Consider the following 11201-nt stretch of genomic DNA (forward strand, 5'->3'; position numbering starts at 1 on the left):
AGAGGGGAACCGGCCAGGCAGAGACAGCAAGGGCGGTTCGTCGCTCCAGTGCCTTTTCGTTCACCTTCACACCCCTGGGTCAGACTACACTCAATCACAGGACCTACTGAAGAGATGAGTCTTTAATAAAGACTTAAAGGTCGAAACCGAGTCTGCATCTCTAAAATGGATGGGCAGACCATTCCATAAAATGGAGCTCTATAGAAGAAAGCCCTGTCTCCAGCTGTTTGCTTAGAAATTCTAGGGACAATTAGGAGGCCTGCGTCTTGTGACCGTAGCGTACTTGTAGGTATATACGGCAGGACCAAATCGGAAAGATAGGTAAGAGCAAGCCCATGTAATGATTTGTAGGTTAGCAGTAAAACCTTGAACTCAGCCCATGCCTTAACAGGAAGCCAGTGTAGGGAGGCTAGCACTGGAGTAATGTGATAAAATGTTTTGGTTCTAGTCAAGGTTCTGGCAGCCGTTTTTAGCACTAACTGATGTTTATTTAGTGCTTTATCCAGGTAGCCGGAAAGTAGAGCATTGCAATAGTCTAACCTAGAAGTGACAAAAGCATGGATTCATTTTTCTGCATAATTTTTTGGCCAGAAAGTTTCTGATTTTTGCAATGTCACAAAGATGGAAAAAAACTGTCCTTGAAACAGTCTTGATATGTTTCATCAAAAGAGAGATCAGGGTCCAGAGTAACGCCAAGGTCCTTCACAGTTTTATTTGAGATGACTGTACAACCATCAAGATTAATTGTCAGATCCAACAGAAGATCTCTTTGTTTCTATGTACCTAGAACAAGCATCTCTGTTTTGTCCGAGTTTAAAAGTGTAACATTTACCGCCATCCACTTCCTCATGTCTGAAACAGAGGCTTCCAGGGAGGCCATTTTGGGGATTCACCATGTTTCATTGAAATGTGTGTCGTCTGCACAGCAGTGAAAGTTGACATCACCAAGAGGTAGAATATATCGTGAAAACAATAATGGTCCTAAAACGGAGCCTTGAGGAATATCAGAGCCTTGAGGAATATCGAAACGTACCATTGATTTGTCAAAGGACAAACAGAGATGAACTGATATGTTTCCGAAAGATAAGATCCAAACCAAGCAAGGACTTGTCCTCATAGACTAATATGGGTTTCCAATCTCTCCAATGTGATAATCGATGGTGTCAAAAGTGGTACTAAGTTCTTGGCGCAAAAGTACAGACGTAGAGCCTTGGTCTGACACCATAAAAATGTTAATTTACCACCTTTACAAATGCGGCCTCTTGTACTATGATGGTCTAAAACCAGATTGGAGCATTTCGTATAGATTATTTGCCTTCAGGAAGACAGTGAGTTGCTGTGTAACAGCTTTTTCAAAAACATTTGAAAGTTAACATTCACTGCTATACAGACACAGCTGTACATTTCGATGAAACCCCAAAAGTTCCCTCCCTTTAAAATGTTTTTGAAAAAGCTGTTGAACATTTTGTATCCATTGTTTGTCTTCAAGAAGGCAGTGAGTTGCTCTAACAGCTTTTTGTTAAATGTTGAGAGGAATGGGAGATTTGATATAGGCTGAAAGTTTTAAAAATATTTTCTGGGTCAAAGTTTGGCTTTTTCAAGAGAGGCTTTATTACTGCCACTTTTAGTGAGTTGGTGTCACGCCCTGACCATAGAGAGCCCTTGTTTCTCTGTGGTGTAGTAGGTCAGGGCGTGACTACGGGGTATTCTAGTTTATAATTTATATGTTGTGTTCTAGTTTATATTTTCTATGTTGGTGTTTTGTATGATTCCCCATTAGAGGCAGCTGGTAATCGTTGTCTCTAATTGGGGGGATCATATTTAAGTAGCTATTTTTCCCACCTGTGTTTGTGGGATATTGTTTTGTGTTTGTGCATGTGCACCACGTAGTCACGTTTCGTTGTTCGTTTATTGTTTTGGTTTTGCTGAAGTTTCACTTAGTAATAAAGATGTGGAACTCTACGTACGCTGTGCCTTGGTCCAGTTCTTATGACAACCGCAAGGGAACCAGGAGGAGAGGCCTCATTTAACACAGTCAATTCATCAGGCTTAAACCATGTTTCAGTCAGGCCAATCACATCAAGATTATGATCAGTGATTAGTTCATTAACTATAACTGCCTTGGAAGTCAGGGATCTAACATTAAGTAACCCTACTTTGAGATGTGAGATATCACAATCTCTTTCAATAATGACAGGAATGGAGGAGGTCTTTATTCCAGTGAGATTGCTAAGGTGAACACCGCCATGTTTAGTTTTATGGCCCAACCTAGAACGAGGCACAGACACAGTCTCAATGGGGATAGCTGAGCTGACTACACTGACTGTGTTAGTGGCAGACTCCACTAACAGCCTGCTGCCTGGCCTGCACCCTATTTAATTGTGGAGCTAGATGAGTTAGAGACCTGTCTATGTTGGTAGATAAGATAGGATGGAGTCCAGCTAGGATGGAGTCTGTCACTCCTCAACAGGCCAGGCTTGGTCTTGTTTGTGGGTGAGTCCCAGAAAGAGGGCCAATTATCTACAAATTCTATCTTTTGGGAGGGGAAGAAAATCGTTTTCAACCAGTGATTGAGTTATGAGACTCCCCCTAACTGGGAGTGGGTCAGAGACTCTGCTGTAGAGTTCATCACTCCCCCTAACTGGGAGGGGGCCAGAGACAATTACTCGATGCCGACACATCTTTCTAGCTTTCTATCTTTACACGCTGAAGCTATGTTGCGCTTGGTGACCTCTGACTGTTTCATCCTAACATCGTTGGTGCCGACGTGGATAACAATATCCCTATACTCTCTACACTCGCCAGTTTTAGCCTCAGCCAGCACCAGTTTTAAGTCTAATACTGCGGGTAATGGAGTCACCAATGACTAGGGTGTTCAATTTGTCAGAGCTAATGCTGGGAGGCTTCGGTGTCTCAGACCCCGTAACGGCTGGAGGAGAGACCAGAGAAGACTTGGACTCTGACTCTTATGACAACCGCGGGGGATATGGTCACTAGTGTTTCATGCTTAACGGGGAGAATCGGTTGAATGTTTCAGTCGGCTGAATGAGCGACACTGGTTAAGCATTCCTACAGCATTTCCTTCCATAAGCCATGAGAAAGTTGGCCGGCTGCGGGGATCGTGTGAGGGGATTTATACTACTATCTGTACTTATTGGCGGGCATAGACGCTGTTTCATCTTTCCTACACTTAAATTACCCTTGCCTAAAGATTGCGTCTGAAGCTGGGCTTGCAGCATTGCTATCCTCGACATAAGGAGATTGTTCTCCTGTATATTATGAGTACAGCGACTGCAATTAGAAGGCATAATGTACTACTTAGCTTCAGCTGGTGGAGGTCCTGACAAACCAAATCAAATCAAATCAAATTTTATTTGTCACATACACATGGTTAGCAGATGTTAGCAGATGTTAATGCGAGTGTAGCGAAATGCTTGTGCTTCTAGTTCCGACAATGCAGTAATAACGAGCAAGTAATCTAACTAACAATTCCCCCAAAAAAACTACTGTCATACACAGTGTAAGGGGATAAAGAATATGTACATAAGGATATATGAATGAGTGATGGTACAGAGCAGCATAGGCAAGATACAGTAGATGATATCGATGTACAGTATATACATATGAGATAAGTATGTAAACCAAGTGGCATAGTTAAAGTGGCTAGTGATACATGTATTACATAAGGATGCAGTCGATGATATAGAGTACAGTATCAACGTATGCATATGAGATGAACAATGTAGGGTAAGTAACATTATATAAGGTAGCATTGTTTAAAGTGGCTAGTGATATATTTACATCATTTCCCATCAATTCCCATGATTAAAGTGGCTGGAGTAGAGTCAGTGTCATTGACAGTGTGTTGGCAGTAGCCACTCAATGTTAGTGGTGGCTGTTTAACAGTCTGATGGCCTTGAGATAGAAGCTGTTTTTCAGTCTCTCGGTCCCAGCTTTGATGCACCTGTACTGACCTCGCCTTCTGGATGGCAGCGGGGTGAACAGGCAGTGGCTCGGGTGGTTGATGTCCTTGATGATCTTTATGGCCTTCCTGTAGCATCGGGTGGTGTAGGTGTCCTGGAGGGCAGGTAGTTTGCCCCCGGTGATGCGTTGTGCAGACCTCACTACCCTCTGGAGAGCCTTACGGTTGAGGGCGGTGCAGTTGCCATACCAGGCGGTGATACAGCCCGCCAGGATGCTCTCGATTGTGCATCTGTAGAAGTTTGTGAGTGCTTTTGGTGACAAGCCGAATTTCTTCAGCCTCCTGAGGCGCTGCTTCCTCACGATGCTGTCTGTGTGAGTGGACCAATTCAGTTTGTCTGTGATGTGTATGCCGAGGAACTTAAAACTTGCTACCATCTCCACTACTGTTCCATCGATGTGGATGGGGGGGTGTTCCCTCTGCTGTTTCCTGAAGTCCACAATCATCTCCTTAGTTTTGTTGACGTTGAGTGTGAGGTTATTTTCCTGACACCACACTCCGAGGGCCCTCAACTCCCCTGTAGGCCGTCTCGTCGTTGTTGGTAATCAAGCCTACCACTGTTGTGTCGTCCGCAAACTTGATGATTGAGTTGGAGGCGTGCATGGCCACGCAGTCGTGGGTGAACAGGGAGTACAGGAGAGGGCTCAGAACGCACCCTTGTGGGGCCCCAGTGTTGAGGATCAGCGGGGAGGAGATGTTGTTGCCTACCCTCACCACCTGGGGGCGGCCCGTCAGGAAGTCCAGTACCCAGTTGCACAGGGCGGGGTCGAGACCCAGGGTCTCGAGCTTGATGACGAGCTTGGAGGGTACTATGGTGTTGAATGCCGAGCTGTAGTCGATGAACAGCATTCTCACATAGGTATTCCTCTTGTCCAGATGGGTTAGGGCAGTGTGCAGTGTGGTTGAGATTGCATCGTCTGTGGACCTATTTGGGCGGTAAGCAAATTGGAGTGGGTCAAGGGTGTCAGGTAGGGTGGAGGTGATATGGTCCTTGACTAGTCTCTCAAAGCACTTCATGATGACGGATGTGAGTGCTACGGGCGGTAGTCGTTTAGCTCAGTTACCTTAGCTTTCTTGGGAACAGGAACAATGGTGGCCCTCTTGAAGCATGTGGGAACAGCAGACTGGTATAGGGATTGATTGAATATGTCCGTAAACACACCGGCCAGCTGGTCTGCACATGCTCTGAGGGCGCGGCTGGGGATGCCGTCTGGGCCTGCAGCCTTGCGAGGGTTAACACGTTTAAATGTCTTACTCACTTCGGCTGCAGTGAAGGAGAGATCGCATGTTTCCGTTGCAGGCCGTGTCAGTGGCACTGTATTGTCCTCAAAGCGGGCAAAAAAGTTATTTAGTCTGCCTGTTATTTAGTCTGCCTGTTATTTAGTCTGCCCATGTCCAGATAAAGCGTCCAAGGTGAAAAAGTTCAATAAACAAAGAGGAAAAAGTAAATAAAAATAAAACGGTCATTAAAAAGTACAAATCGTAAAGTTGGCAGGCCGCAAAGAAACGTCAGCAACAAACCGCACAGCAGCACGTAAACAAGTCTACAAGTTGTGACCGGAAATGACGATGTCTGGGTGTATTCTAAGAATTCATGTGAATTTGATAATACGATCATCCATTGATGTCTGTTTGTGCGGAGCTTGATTAGTAATGCCTAAAAATACAAATGTGAATGCTAGGTAAATTAGAGAAAAGATATATGTACTACAGTACCAGTCTAAAGTTTTAGAACACCTACTCATTCAAGTTTTAATTTTTTAATTTACATTGTAGAATAATAGTGAAGACATCAAAACTATAAAATGACACATATGGAATCATGTAGTAACCAAAAAAATTATAAACAAATCAAAATCTTTTTTATATTTCAGATTCTTCAAAGTAGCCACCCTTTGCCTTGATGGCAACTTTTCACACTCTTGGCATTCTCTCAACCAGCATCATGAGGTAGTCACCTGGAATGCATTTCAATTAACAGGTGTGCCTTCTTAAAAGATAATTTGTGGAATTTCTTTCTTTCTTAATGTGTTTGAGCCAATCAGTTGTGTTGTGACATGGTAGGGGTTGTTTACAGAAGATATCCCTATTTGGTAAATGACCAAGTCCATATTATAACAGCTCAAATAAGCAAAGAAAAATTATAGTCTATCATTAATTTAAGACATGAAGGTCAGTCAATACGGAACATTTGAAGAACTTTGAAAGTTTCTTCAAGTGCAGTCGCGAAAACCATCAAGCGCTATGATGAAACTGGCTCTCATGAGGACCGCCACAGGAAAGGAAGACCCAGAGTTACCTCTGCTGCAGAGGATAAGTTCATTAGAGTTAACTGCACCTCAGATTGCAGCCCAAATAAATGCTTTGCAGAGTTAAAGTAACAGACACATCTCAACATCAACTTTTCAGAGGAGAATGCATGAATCAGGCCTTCATGGTCTAATTGCTGATGATGGAGTGCTGAAACAGATGACCTAACCTCCACAATCACACGACCTCAACCCAATTGAGATGGTTTGGGATGAGTTGGACTGCAGAGTGAAGGAAAAGCAGCCAACAAGTGCTCAGCATATGTGGGAAGCATTCCTCATGAAGCTTGTGGAGAGAATGCCAAAAGTGTGCAAAGCTGTCATCAAGGCAAAGGGTGGCTACTTTGAAGAATCTAAAGTAGAAAATATATTTTGATTTGTTTAACACTTTTTTGGTTACTACATGATTCCATGTGTTATTTCATAGGTGTGACGACTTCACTATTATTCAACAATGTAGAAAACAGTAAAAAATATAGGTGTGTCCAAATTTTTGACTGGTACTGTATGTAAAGAATTGATGATTTTATGCAATTCTTCAACAGTCCTACAGGCTATGTGTCAGTGTGAATCTTGTCTCATATTTTCCCCTCTTTTTGGGGTATGACATTAATAATATTACAGCTGTATAGCTAATAGGCTGTGTGTTCAGGGGTATGACATTACAGCTGTATAGCTAATAGGCTATGTGTTCAGGGGTATGACATTACAGCTGTATAGCTAATAGGCTATGTGTTCAGGGGTATGACATTACAGCTGTATAGCTAATAGGCTATGTGTTCAGGGGTATGACATTACAGCTGTATAACCAATAGGCTATGTGTTCAGGGGTATGACATTACAGCTGTATAGCTAATAGGCTATGTGTTCAGGGGTATGACATTACAGCTGTATAACCAATAGGCTATGTGTATGACATTAAAACCTCTTGACGCACCGATCCCTTTAGCGGGATCATTTTCTTCAACATCCGGTGAATTGCAGAAATTACTAAAAATATTTAATTTTCATGAAATCACAAGTGCAATATACCAAAACACAGCTTAGCTTGTTGTTAATCCACCTGGCGTGTCAGATTTTTAAAAAAACTTTACGGTGAATGCAAACCATGCGATTATGTGAGGACAGCTCTCAGCAGACAAAACATTACAAACAGCTAGCAGCAAAGTAGATTGGTCACGAAAGTCAGAAAAGCAATAAAATTAATAGCTTACCTTTGATGATCTTCGTATGTTTGCACTCACGAGAATCCCAGTTAGACAATAAATATTGTTTTGTTCCATAAAGATTCTCTTTATATCCAAAAACCTCCATTTGGTTGGCGCATTTTGTTTAGTAATCTGCTCATGCAGGTCACGACGGGCAGACGAAAATTCCAGATAGTATCCGTAAAGTTCGTAGAAACGTGTCAAATGTTTTTATACAATAAAATATTTTACAATAAATAATCGATAATATTTCAACCGGACGGTAGCTTTTTCAATAGAAGAGAGAAAGAAAAGGTCTCGCTCCAGGCGCGCGCATGAACAAATCTAAGGACATCTGGCTATCCACTGACGCGATGTGATCACTCTCACTCATTTTTCAGAATAAAAGCCTGAAACTATGCCTAAAGACTGTTGTGGAAGCCATAGGGAAAGGAATCTGGTTGATATCCCTTTAAATGGAGGCTTGCAATGGAAAAGAGAGGGTTCAGAAAAGCAGCACTTCCTGGTTGGATTTTCCTCAGGTTTTCGCCTGCAATATCAGTTCTGTTATACTCACAGACAATATTTTGACAGTTTTGGAAACTTAGATTGTTTTCTATCCTAATCTGCCAATTATATGCATATTCTAGCTTCTGGGTCTGAGAAAGAGGCACGTATTTGGGCACTTTTTTCATCCAAACATCAAAATACTGCCCCCTAGCCTCAAGAGGTTTTAATAACATTACAGCTGTATAGCTAATAGGCTATGTGTTCAGGGGTATGACATTACATATGTATAGCTAATAGGCTATGTGTGTGTAGATGGACTGAGTTGAACGAACATACAGCTGCCAAGGTGATAATGGCTGGGCTCATTTCGGCTTCTTTCTGCTGTTCTCCAAACAGCATTTAGAGGCTTTTAACCCTGGTTGAGGTCCTGTATATTCTGACTAAAACCCTGGTTGAGGTCCTGTATATTCTGACTAAAACTGAAACCCTGGTTGAGGTCCTGTATATTCTGACTAAAACCCTAGTTGAGGTCTTATATTCTGACTAAAACCCTGGCTGAGGTCCTGTATATTCTGACTAAAACCCTGGTTGAGGTCCTGTATATTCTGACTAAAACTGAAACCCTGGTTGAGGTCCTGTATATTCTGACTAAAACCCCGGTTGAGGTCCTGTATATTCTGACTAAAACCCTGGCCGAGGTCCTGTATATTCTGACTAAAACCGTGGTTGAGGTCCTGTATATTCTGACTAAAACCCCGGTTGAGGTCCTGTATATTCTGACTAAAACCCTGGTTGAGGTCCTGTATATTCTGACTAAAACTGAAACCCTGGTTGAGGTCCTGTATATTCTGACTAAAACTGAAACCCTGGTTGAGGTCCTGTATATTCTGACTAAAACCCTAGTTGAGGTCTTATATTCTGACTAAAACCCTAGTTGAGGTCCTGTATATTCTGACTAAAACCCTGGCTGAGGTCCTGTATATTCTGACTAAAACCCTGGTTGAGGTCCTGTATATTCTGACTAAAACCCCGGTTGAGGTCCTGTATATTCTGACTAAAACCCTGGCCGAGGTCCTGTATATTCTGACTAAAACCCTGGCTGAGGTCCTGTATATTCTGACTAAAACTGAAACCCTGGTTGAGGTCCTGTATATTCTGACTAAAACCCTAGTTGAGGTCTTATATTCTGACTAAAACCCTAGTTGAGGTCCTGTATATTCTGACTAAAACCCTGGCTGAGGTCCTGTATATTCTGACTAAAACCCTGGTTGAGGTCTTATATTCTGACTAAAACCCTAGTTGAGGTCCTGTATATTCTGACTAAAACCCTGGCTGAGGTCCTGTATATTCTGACTAAAACCCTGGTTGAGGTCTTATATTCTGACTTAAACCCTAGTTGAGGTCCTGTATATTCTGACTAAAACCCTGGTTGAGGTCTTATATTCTGACTTAAACCCTAGTTGAGGTCCTGTATATTCTGATTGAAACCCTGGTTGAGGTCCTGTATATTCTGACTAAAACTAAAACCCTGGTTGAGGTCCTGTATATTCTGACTAAAACCCTGGTTGAGGTCCTGTATATTCTGACTAAAACCCCGGTTGAGGTCCTGTATATTCTGACTAAAACCCTGGTTGAGGTCCTGTATATTCTGATTGAAACCCTGGTTGAGGTCCTGTATATTCTGATTAAAACTAAAACCCTGGTTGAGGTCCTGTATATTCTGACTAAAACCCTGGTTGAGGTCTTATATTCTGACTAAAACCCTGGTTGAGGTCCTGTATATTCTGACTAAAACCCTGGTTGAGGTCCTGTATATTCTGATTGAAACCCTGGTTGAGGTCCTGTATATTCTGATTAAAACTAAAACCCTGGTTGAGGTCCTGTATATTCTGACTAAAACCCTGGTTGAGGTCTTATATTCTGACTAAAACCCTGGTTGAGGTCCTGTATAGAACAATCTTACAATTATCTACTTCGGTTTAGATACAAGCATCATGTAACCTCTAACACAAGACAACCCTGGTTGAGGTCCTGTATATTCTGACTATAACCAAGCATCATGTAACCTCTAACACAAGACAACCCTGGTTGAGGTCTTGTATATTCTGACTATAACCAAGCATCATGTAACCTCTAACACAAGACTTGGTGAAAGTCTGTTTTTTGGACCTACCTTTTTTCCATGAGTTTTTTTTCACAGACTCCATGAAATGGTGACCTCTTCCTAAATATTTGGTCAAATTAATAATTTTGTGTTTGGTTTCCTAGAAAACAGGGGTTACTCAACTAACCCTTAGGCTCAAATTACCCCACTCTCCCTCCCCTACACTGTGCTTTTGACTTGGACTGAACTAGGTGACAGTACTCATTTTGGGTGCCAGTAATGTTTATATTTAGGCGTTGGAACTTTGGAAACTAATATTCGATTAGAGGTGCAGGAAGTCAAGCAGTAGAGAATTCAAAGTGTTCTCTTTCAGGGTTATCCAGCACAAAATCAACCACTGTGTTTAGAGGATCTGGAAATGTCTTGGACTCCTGGCTGAACAACAGATTTCCCACAAGGACTATACAGTTTGAATTGAGGAGGAGGAAGAGGATGAATCTCAGGAGGAGGGTGAAAAGGAGGAGCAGAAGCAGGAGAAAGAAGGACCAGGAGGAGGGTGAGGAGGAAGAGGAGCAGGAGGAGGAAGAGGAAGAGTAGGAGGAGCAGGAGGAGGAAGAGGAGGTACCAGGAGAGGAGAAAGAGGAGGAGCAGGAAGAAGAGGAGGAGGAATAGGAGGAGGTACCAGGAGGAGGAGGAAGAGGAGGAAGAAGGTTGAGGAAGAGGAAGAGGAGGAGGGAGAGGAAAAGCAGGAGAGGAGAAAGAGGAGGAGCAGGAGGACGAGGAGGAAGAGGAGGAGGGAGAGAAAGAGGAGGAGTGGAGGAAGAGGAGGAGGAGGAGAGGAGGAGGAGCAGAAGAGAAGGAGGAAGAGGAGGACTAGGGTTAGGAGGACAAGGGGTGTTACTTAGAGTCTTGATGAAGGTGACTCTCCAAAGGGTCAGTTGGAGACGGCAGGTCAGAGTTTAAGTCTTCAGAGGTCAGTCGGAGACGGCAGGTCAGAGTTTCGGTATTCAGAGGTCAGTCGGAGACTGCAGGTCAGAGTTTAGGTGTTCAGAGGTCAGTCGGAGATGGTAGGTCAGAGTTTCGGTCTTCAGAGGTCAGTCGGAGACTCC

This window comes from Oncorhynchus tshawytscha, linkage group LG33, assembly GCF_018296145.1.
Source record: "Oncorhynchus tshawytscha isolate Ot180627B linkage group LG33, Otsh_v2.0, whole genome shotgun sequence".
Classification (NCBI taxonomy): domain Eukaryota; kingdom Metazoa; phylum Chordata; class Actinopteri; order Salmoniformes; family Salmonidae; genus Oncorhynchus; species Oncorhynchus tshawytscha.